General features: G+C 38.5%; 1 pseudogene; it reads left to right on the forward strand.

Annotated features, from left to right (window-relative positions):
• The first annotated feature begins 649 nt into the window (after positions 1-649).
• Positions 650-1,614, forward strand: LOC110208488 (ADP/ATP translocase 4 pseudogene; annotated as a pseudogene).
• Positions 1,615-8,710: the final 7,096 nt, after the last annotated feature.

The following is an 8,710-nucleotide window of genomic DNA, read 5'->3' on the forward strand; positions in this document are numbered from 1 at the left end:
ATCTGATGCCAGAACTAGAGGCCATGGCTGAAAGAAATCAGTAATTACTTGTTGAAATGAATTGGAGCCCAGGGCAGTGACATTTAGAGATCATACTTTAAATAATGTAATGCAGACTGAAGAAAGCAGAACCAAGAAAATGATCCAGAGAATAACTATAATAGCACAAATGATAAAACCACTTAAAAAGACTCAAATACTGATGGAATATAAAGAACAGTCTTAGTCCCGACAAGGAAATGATAAGGAAATACAGCTTCCTCTTTCCAGAAGAGAAGTGGTGACTAAGAATGTGGAATGCAGTACACACTGTCAGATGGGTTGTTTAAATGTGCATTTAAGAGGCATAGCGCATAGGCAGGTCCAATTGGACCTGGAATCAGTTCATTTCCAAACTCAGACACTAGCTGGGTGATTCTGGGCAACTCATTTAACCTCTGTCTACCTGTTTCTTCGTTTGTAAAATGGAGATAATAAAAACACCTACCTCCCAGGATTGTTGTGAGGATCAAATGAAATTAATAAAGGACTTTCTAAACCTTTAAGCCCTATAGAAATACTAGCTATACTGGGTGAAGCCAGAGCAGACACCCAAAGGGCGTTTTTGTCGGCGCCTCAGCCCAGCTTGCCCCGCTGAGCCCCGACGACCATGGTGGCCCAACGCAAGGGCCAGGGTGAGCCCGAGAAGCCGCTGGACCTGGTGTCCTTCAGCACGCACCTCCTGGTGGGCGGCATTGCGGCCGCAGTGTCCAAGGTGTCCGTGAAGCTGCTGCTGCAGGTGCAGGCATCGCCCCAGCACGAGGCCCGAGGTGCGGCGCAAGGGCATTCTGGACTGCTTCTCGCACATCCCGGGGGAGCAGGGTTTTTTCAGTTTTTGGAGTAGCAGCTTAGCAAATGTTATTCGATATTTTCCAACACAAGCTCTAAATGTCGCTTTTAAGGACAAATACAAACAGATTTCCATGTCAGGCGTTAACAAAGATAAACAGTTCTGGAAGCGGTTTTTGGCTAATCTAGCTTCAGGTGGAGCTGCTGGGGCAACATCCCTGTGTGTGTAGTCTCTCTGATAGATTTTGCCCGAACGGGATTAGGGGTTGATGTTGGAAATGGTCCTGAGAGCGGCAGCTCAAAGGTTTAGGTGACTGCCTTATCGAGACTATTAGATCCGATGGTATCACTGGTTCGAACCGAGGGTTTGGTGTTTCTGTGCAGGGCATCACTGTCTATTCAGCTTCTTATGTTGGATGTTATGACACAATTAAGGGCTTATTACCCAGTCCAAAGGAAATCCCATTCTTTGTGTCGTTTTTAATTGCTCAAGTGGTGACTGCCTGCTCTGGAATACTATCTTATCCCTTTGACACAGTCAGGAGACATATGATGATACAGTCAGGAGATGTATGATGATGCAGAGTGGTGAGGCCAAGGGCCAGTACCACGGGACCATGGACCGCTTCTTGAAGATCTGTCTATCAACGCGAAGGCCCAGGGCCCTTCTTCCGTGGAGCCTTCTCCAATGTCCTGAGAGGCACTAGTGGAGCCTTGGTGCTGGTCTTGTACGATAAAATCAAAGTACTGTTAAATATTGACGTTGGAGGCAGTTTGTTGCAGTAATTGGCGCTGAGAATAGAGCTTCCTTGTTCAATGCACACATTACAGAGCTATCATTTTACGCAGTTGTTAGCTTGTTATTACATATGTCAGTATTTTCTTCAATTGCTAATTCTGTAATAAAGTCTGGCTGTTTTCAAGGATTTAAACACTGTCAGTCAGTTATGGACTTCTTCACCCTCCCTTATGAAACACTTTTGCATTTTTTCCACTAGTAGTCCATACTGTTGCTATCAGTACAAAATATTTTATTTTTACTATTTAAAAAAAAGTATGTTTAAAACCTGATCAGTGAAATTATTTTCCTTTCAAATTTGCTGTCCTTTTAATGTGCCCTTCACAATCATCTAAAATCACATACTATGATTAAACATCTCTTTGAAAGTTCACCCAGCAATGTCATCATTTAGCCAGTCACTTTAAAAGTTTTGTTGCTATGTTGTGCAATGCATTTGGGGACAGTGAGTTTCTGTACTCTGTATTTATCGACTGACAATAAAAGTTTAAAACAATTATTTAAAAAATACTAGCTATTATTATTGTTATTACTATTCTTTATCAGAAGGGCAATTAGTTAATCAGGGCACAGTGACTCCGGGCAAGGGCAGCAGGAATATATTTAGATAAACGTGATGGGGAATGCCCCATTCTATGTCTCCAAGGAAGACTGCAATTTCTACCTTTGGGTCAACAAGATGGGAGGCCATAGTCAGGTTCTCACTCTTCTACTCTCCAGTCTTTAAGAGGGGCATTGGGTTAGAATTATATCTACCTACCAAAAATTTAATACTTGGGGGCAGCTAGGTGGGGCAGTGGATAGAGCACTGGCCCTGGATTCAGAAGGACCTGAGTTCAAATCTGGCCTCAGACACATAACACTTACTAGCTGTGTGACCCTGGGCAAGTCACTTAACCTCACTGCCTAACCAAAAGAAAAAAAAATTCAATATTTGCAGTCTAGGAGTATAATCCTTTTTTTTTGAGAGGCAATCAAGGTTAAGTGACTTGCCCAGGGTCACACAACTAGTAAGTATCAAGACTCCAAGGCCAGAGCTCTATACACTGAGCCACCTAGCTGCCCCTAGGACTATAATGCTTCCTTAGGGGGTTCAGGGTAAAGGAGAGGGTAACAACTTACCCTGGGTCAGCTAAGCCTCTTCCCATCAAATGCTTATTGAACAAAAAACCAATCACAAATAGGTAGCAAACATAACTATCAAAGTAAGCACAATATTCAAACAGAAATCAGGAACTTAAATGGATTAGCTTACATGATAGAATATATCAAAGTCAGGGTAGCTCTGGGATGGAGGAACAAGGTGAAATCTCAGCTCAAGTAGTAAACAGTCTAATTCTGAAAGTCTATTCTTAACAATCTCTGGGGATCCGGTGCTGAGAGTAAAGGAACATGTTAGGGGGCCACATTTCCCTATATGTTTGCAGCTCTGAGAATGTCTCCCATCTGCCATTCAAAATTCTCGTCTTGTCTCATCGTCAGTCTCTGTCCACTTCACTCTCCTCTAGAAGTCTTTCCAACAATACAAAGTCACACCTCCCTAACACATGTGAAGCTTCACAGGTCTCACAGGCCTCAGCCAGTTAGGAATCCCATATCCCCCCAGGACCACAGTGTCATAGAGTTGTCCTTCAAGGAACCTCTCCAAGGTGACCTGCAGTGGTAGATGTCAGCCAAGGAAGAGGCTGAAGGGGAGGATTAAAGAAAAATGACTAGTATAAAAAACAAATGGCAATAATAACACCTTTCTTTTAGGAGCAGCTAGGTGGTGCAGTAGATAGAGCACTGGCCCTGGAGTCAGGAGGACCTGAGTTCAAATCCAGCCTCAGACACATAACACTTACTAGCTGTATGACTCTGGGCAAGTCATTTAACCCCAATTGCCTCACCAAAAGAAAAAAAATACTTTTTTTAATTTAATTTTTTTGTTTCATTTTAAGTTCCCTTCCCACCCCGCACTAGGGAAAGCCACTATTTGACACTCACACACACACATATGTATGCATGCGAAACCATGCTATGCACACTTCTTTTTATCAGTTCTTTCTCTGGAGGTGTCTAGCATCTTCCTTCATAGGTCCTTTACAGTTAATCTGAGTATTAAAAATACTCAGAATAACTTAGTTGTTCACAGTTATTCTTCAAACACCATTGCTGCTACTGTATACAACGTTCTCCTGGTCCTGCTCACTCTTCATTATTTCATGCAAGTCTTTCTGTATTTTTTCTAAAATCAAACTGCTCATCATTTCATACAGTACAGTAGTATTCCAAAAATGACCATATGCCAAACCCCCAATTGATGGGCATCCCCTCAATTTCTAGTTCTTTGCCACCACAAAGAGAGCTGCTATAAATATTTTAGAGCATATAGGTTCTTTTCTGTTTTTCCTGATCACCTTGGGAAACAGACCTAATAGTAGTCTTGCTGGGTTTAAAAAAAAAGTGTTTTTTTTTTAAACATAATTTGTAGCACAGTTTTATAACTCTTCGGGCAGAACTCCAGATTGCTCTCCAAAATGGCTGAATCAGTTCACAGTTCCAACAACAGTGTGTGTCCCAGTTTTTCCATATCTCCTTCAATATTAGTTATTTTCCCCTTCTATCATTTTAATCAGTCTGATAGATGTGAGATATGATATCTCAAAGTTGTTTTAATTTGCATTTCTCTAATAAATAATGATTTAGAGCATTTTATATGATTATGTACAACTTTGATTTCTTCATTAAAAAACTGCCTACGCATTTCCTTTGACCATTTGTCAACTGGCAGATGAATAATTTTCTTATAAATTTGACAAAGCTCTCTATTTAAGATATGAAACTTGTAGCCAAGAAACTGTCTATAAGATTTTTTTTAACAAGTTTCTGCTTTCCCCCTAATCTTGGCCACACTGGCTTTATTTATACAAAACCTTTTTAATTTAATCTAAATTATCCATTTTACATCTTACAGTGCTCTCTCTGTCTTATTTTTGTTTTGTTTTGGGGTTTTTTTGGAGACAGTGGGGGTTACGTGACTTGCCCAGGGTCACACAGCTAGCTAGTAAGCGTCTGAGGCCAGATTTGAACTCGGGTCCTCCTGACTCCAGGGCTGGTGCTCTATCCACTGCACCACCTAGCTACCCCCCTATATCTTATTTATTCATAAATTCTTTTCTTATCCATGAGTCTGACAGGCAGTATGTTCCAATAATAGCACTTTTTTTAGCTTTGAAAACAATATGTAATATTTATTATGTAGGTTTTCTTGAAATTGAAATTTTATATATATATATATATATACATACATATATATATCCCCAATTACATGTTAAAACAATCGTTAGTATTTTTTAAATTTCGAGTTCCAAATTTTATCCCTCTATCCCTCCTCTTCCCTCCCCTCTCCCTGAGATGGTAAGCAATCACATATAGGTTGTACGTGTACAATCATGTAAAATGATATAACACTTTAAAAAAAAAGCCCTACTCCAAGTCTGAATTTATTGACTTAAATAGTAAGATTAAGGCATGTAAATGAATTTCTAAAATAGCTTCCTTTCCTCTTTCAACTTCATCCAATTCATCAAGTATTTACTAAGTATCTAACACTGCACTACTTGACGTGAAAGATTCAAAAACAGTACAAGACATGCTTACATCCTGGAGGATGTTACAATCAGTGGGAAGTTTTCAGGTAGAGGCTGGAATGCCAGCTTTCAGAGATATTCTGAAAGGCTCACAGATTCAGAGCTAGGCAGGACCTCAGTGGTCACTGAGTCCAACCTCTTCATTTTATAGATGAGAAAACTGAGGTCCAGAAAGATTAACTTACTTCACCAGGGTCACCAAGGCAGTAGGTAGCGGAGCCAGGATTTAAACCCAGGAATTGTCCTTTGAATGGTGAGCTGGACTATAAGAGTTATATAACTATATGTATGTGTATGTGTGTATGTATGTATGTATACGATTATGTAAGGTCCCTTTCGACTCATTCTATCATTATGCTTCAATGGGTCACCACTCATGGTTCTACTGACATGGAACAATTTCAACCAACAGCTGTAATAGCCGTTTTATACCTTAGCAGCCTGTAATTTTGAATTTTAATTTTTTTCCCACTTGATGGACTGACCTGTGGTGATGGTCCTCCTAGCTAGGCTGATCCTCTGACCACAGACATAGTCCATCCATCATAGGGCTTATGCTTAAACACTTTCCAGTTTAAAGGAAGGATCTACCAGAGCTTATATAATGATGGCATGTTCTGAAAAACCCCAAGGTCAATGGTACAGGAATGTAATAGAACAAATTAGGAGTATGAAGAATTAGGAGAAACTGGGGAAATCTGGTATGAAATCATATAGAAGCAATTAAACAAAACTAGGAAAACAATTCCTCCTATGACCACAATCATAAAAGAAATGTAATTCTGTAAAGTAACTTTAATAGTTTGGTGTGGTGCTGAATAAGTAATATAGTTAGCGTTGTCATTTTTATTATTTTATTTATTAATAATTATTTATATATTATTTATTATATATTATTATTTATATATTATTTAATTATTTTTTATTATCTGGTGTGCTCAACCATAAGCAAATATCTTAACCTATTACTTAAGAACGTCTTTATTTCTGTAGAGAGAATTTTACAGTTGTATTCATATAATTCTTATGTGTGTTTTGGTAGATGGACACATTTTAGAGAGAGACAGAGTCACTATTTTAACTAAAATTTCTCTTTCTATTGCTTCCTGTTGAGATTTATTGGTAATCTACAAAAAAGAATGAAAATTGTGGTTGCATTTTATATCCTACTATTTTGCTGAAGTTATTGTTTCTATTTTTATTTGAATCTTTAGGGTTTTCTAAGTAAATCATCTTATCTTCTACAAAAGCCATGATTTTATATCTTCTTAGCTTAGCCTTATTCCTTAAATTTCTTTTTGTCTTATTGCCATATATAGCCAACATTTCTGAAAGTATATGAAATAACAGGGATAACAATGGACATGCTTATTTAACCATGAAATTATTAGAAAAGCCTCTAGTGTTTCTCCATTCTAGGGAGAAGCTTCTGGTTTTAGACGGATTGTACTGACCATATTTTAAAAGTCTATTTATTTCTGTTTTTTTATGCTTTTAACAAAAGGAAATATTATATTTTGTCAAACATTTTTCATCTATTGTGATTTTTATGATTTTTATTACAAAAATGGTCTATTATATTTATAATTTTCTTAATTTTAAACCAACCCCTCATTCTTAGTATGAATTCAAGCTGGTAGTAGTTTATAATATTTTAAAAATATATTACTATAGCTTCTTTGGCAATATTTTACTTAATATTTTTATTGATACTTGTTAGCAATATTAATCTACAGTTTCTTTCTCTTTTTGCATTTCTCTGGTTTAGGTTTCAAGACCGTATTTTTTTTTTCATGGAAAGAATTTGTTATGATCTCTTTTTTCCTACCTTTAGGATAATTTGTATTAATGAAATTAATTGTTCTTTAAATGTTTGATAGAATTCACTCTTAAATTCAACTTTCCCCCTTTGGGAATTCACTTAGACTTGTTCAGGTTTTTTTTTTTTAAGATTGGGTTATTTAAATTCTCTACTTATTGTCCTGTTAATCTGAGTATTTTTCTGCAAATATTTATCTATTTCATTTAAGTGATCAGTTGTGTTGGCATATAATTGAGCAAAATTGTTTCCAATACACCACATATATTCACCACCAGCAGCAACCCAAATAAGGTATACAGCTAACTCACTCACTGTACTACTACTTATCCATGTATGCAGACTACCACCTAGCCAACAGTAGGCTAGGGCATGCTCTGAGAAGGAGGAAAATCTTGCTTATAAGAGGTTAAAAAAACTTAAGTGTTCTAAAGAGAGGAAACAGAATGCAACATATAGGTACATATCATATATACATATGCATTTATGTGTTAAGGGGGACTAACTAGCCAATAAATGCCATTCCTTATGAGCTTGCATAGATGCTTAGCCTGATGCGATTCTCCATGGGGACTTTGGGTAATAAGGAGGTAATTCAATGACCATTTTCTCCACTTATTGGGTGGTAAAGAAAATGGTCTTTTTGATTGACAACTGAACCAGAACTGATCGGTCAGGAGTCTCCCTGGAAGAAGGCACCACTTGAGTTTCTCTTTCATGGCTACAATTGGGCCAACACTGTGTCTGGGTGGGGAGAGAGGCCTTCTAGCCACACTTCCTCCCCTTGGCCAACTGAGGCCACTATGTGGCCCATGAATACATGGATTCTCTGTTCTTTGCCTCTTTGTGTATGGTCTTTCCTTTTAGGTGAAGGAGTACTGGTGATGGCTGACACCTTTTGAGCTTTGAAGGATCAAAAGAGCAGAAGTCCAGTGATAAGATTCCACGTTAGAGTTTGCTACGACTAGCTGAGCTTAGCGAGGTTTCCAGTTCAGCTCTGTGTCTTACAGAGAATGACTCATCCAGAAAGTGAACTTGGTAGGGCTTTGTTTGTGCCCAGAGACTAAGGTAGTATGGGGAGAATATAATCCCAGATATCGAGATGTGGAGAATGGTTCCTTCCTTCCTCCCTCCCTTCCTCCTTTCCTCTTTCCCCTTCCCCTCCTTTCCTTCCTCTCTTCTTTCTTCTTTTTTTCTCCCCTCTCTCCCTTCTTTCCTCCATCCCTCCCTCCCTTCTTTCCTTCCTCACTCCCTTCCTCTCCTTCCCTCCCTTCTTTCTTCCCCATCTCTTTCTTTCCTCCCTCCCTCCCTCCTTTTCTTCCTTCCTTCTTTCCTCTTTTCCCTTTCTTTCTTCCTCCCTCCCTCATTCTTCCTTCCTTCCTTCATTGCTTCCCTCCTTCCTTCCTTCCCTCCTTTCTCCCTCCCTATCTCCTTCCTTCCTTCCTCCCACCCTAGAGATGCCTACCATTAAACATAAATAGGTGTGTATATATGTATATACACACACACATATATAAAATTGTTCTACATATACTTCTATTTGTCAGTTCTTTCTCTGCATGCAAATATTGCCTTACTCCATATGTCCTTTATAGTTAATTTGAGTATTTGTAATACCCCAAATAACTTATT

Source organism: Phascolarctos cinereus, unplaced genomic scaffold (assembly GCF_003287225.1).
Source record: "Phascolarctos cinereus isolate Bilbo 61053 unplaced genomic scaffold, phaCin_HiC Scaffold_3;HRSCAF=262, whole genome shotgun sequence".
NCBI lineage: Eukaryota > Metazoa > Chordata > Mammalia > Diprotodontia > Phascolarctidae > Phascolarctos > Phascolarctos cinereus.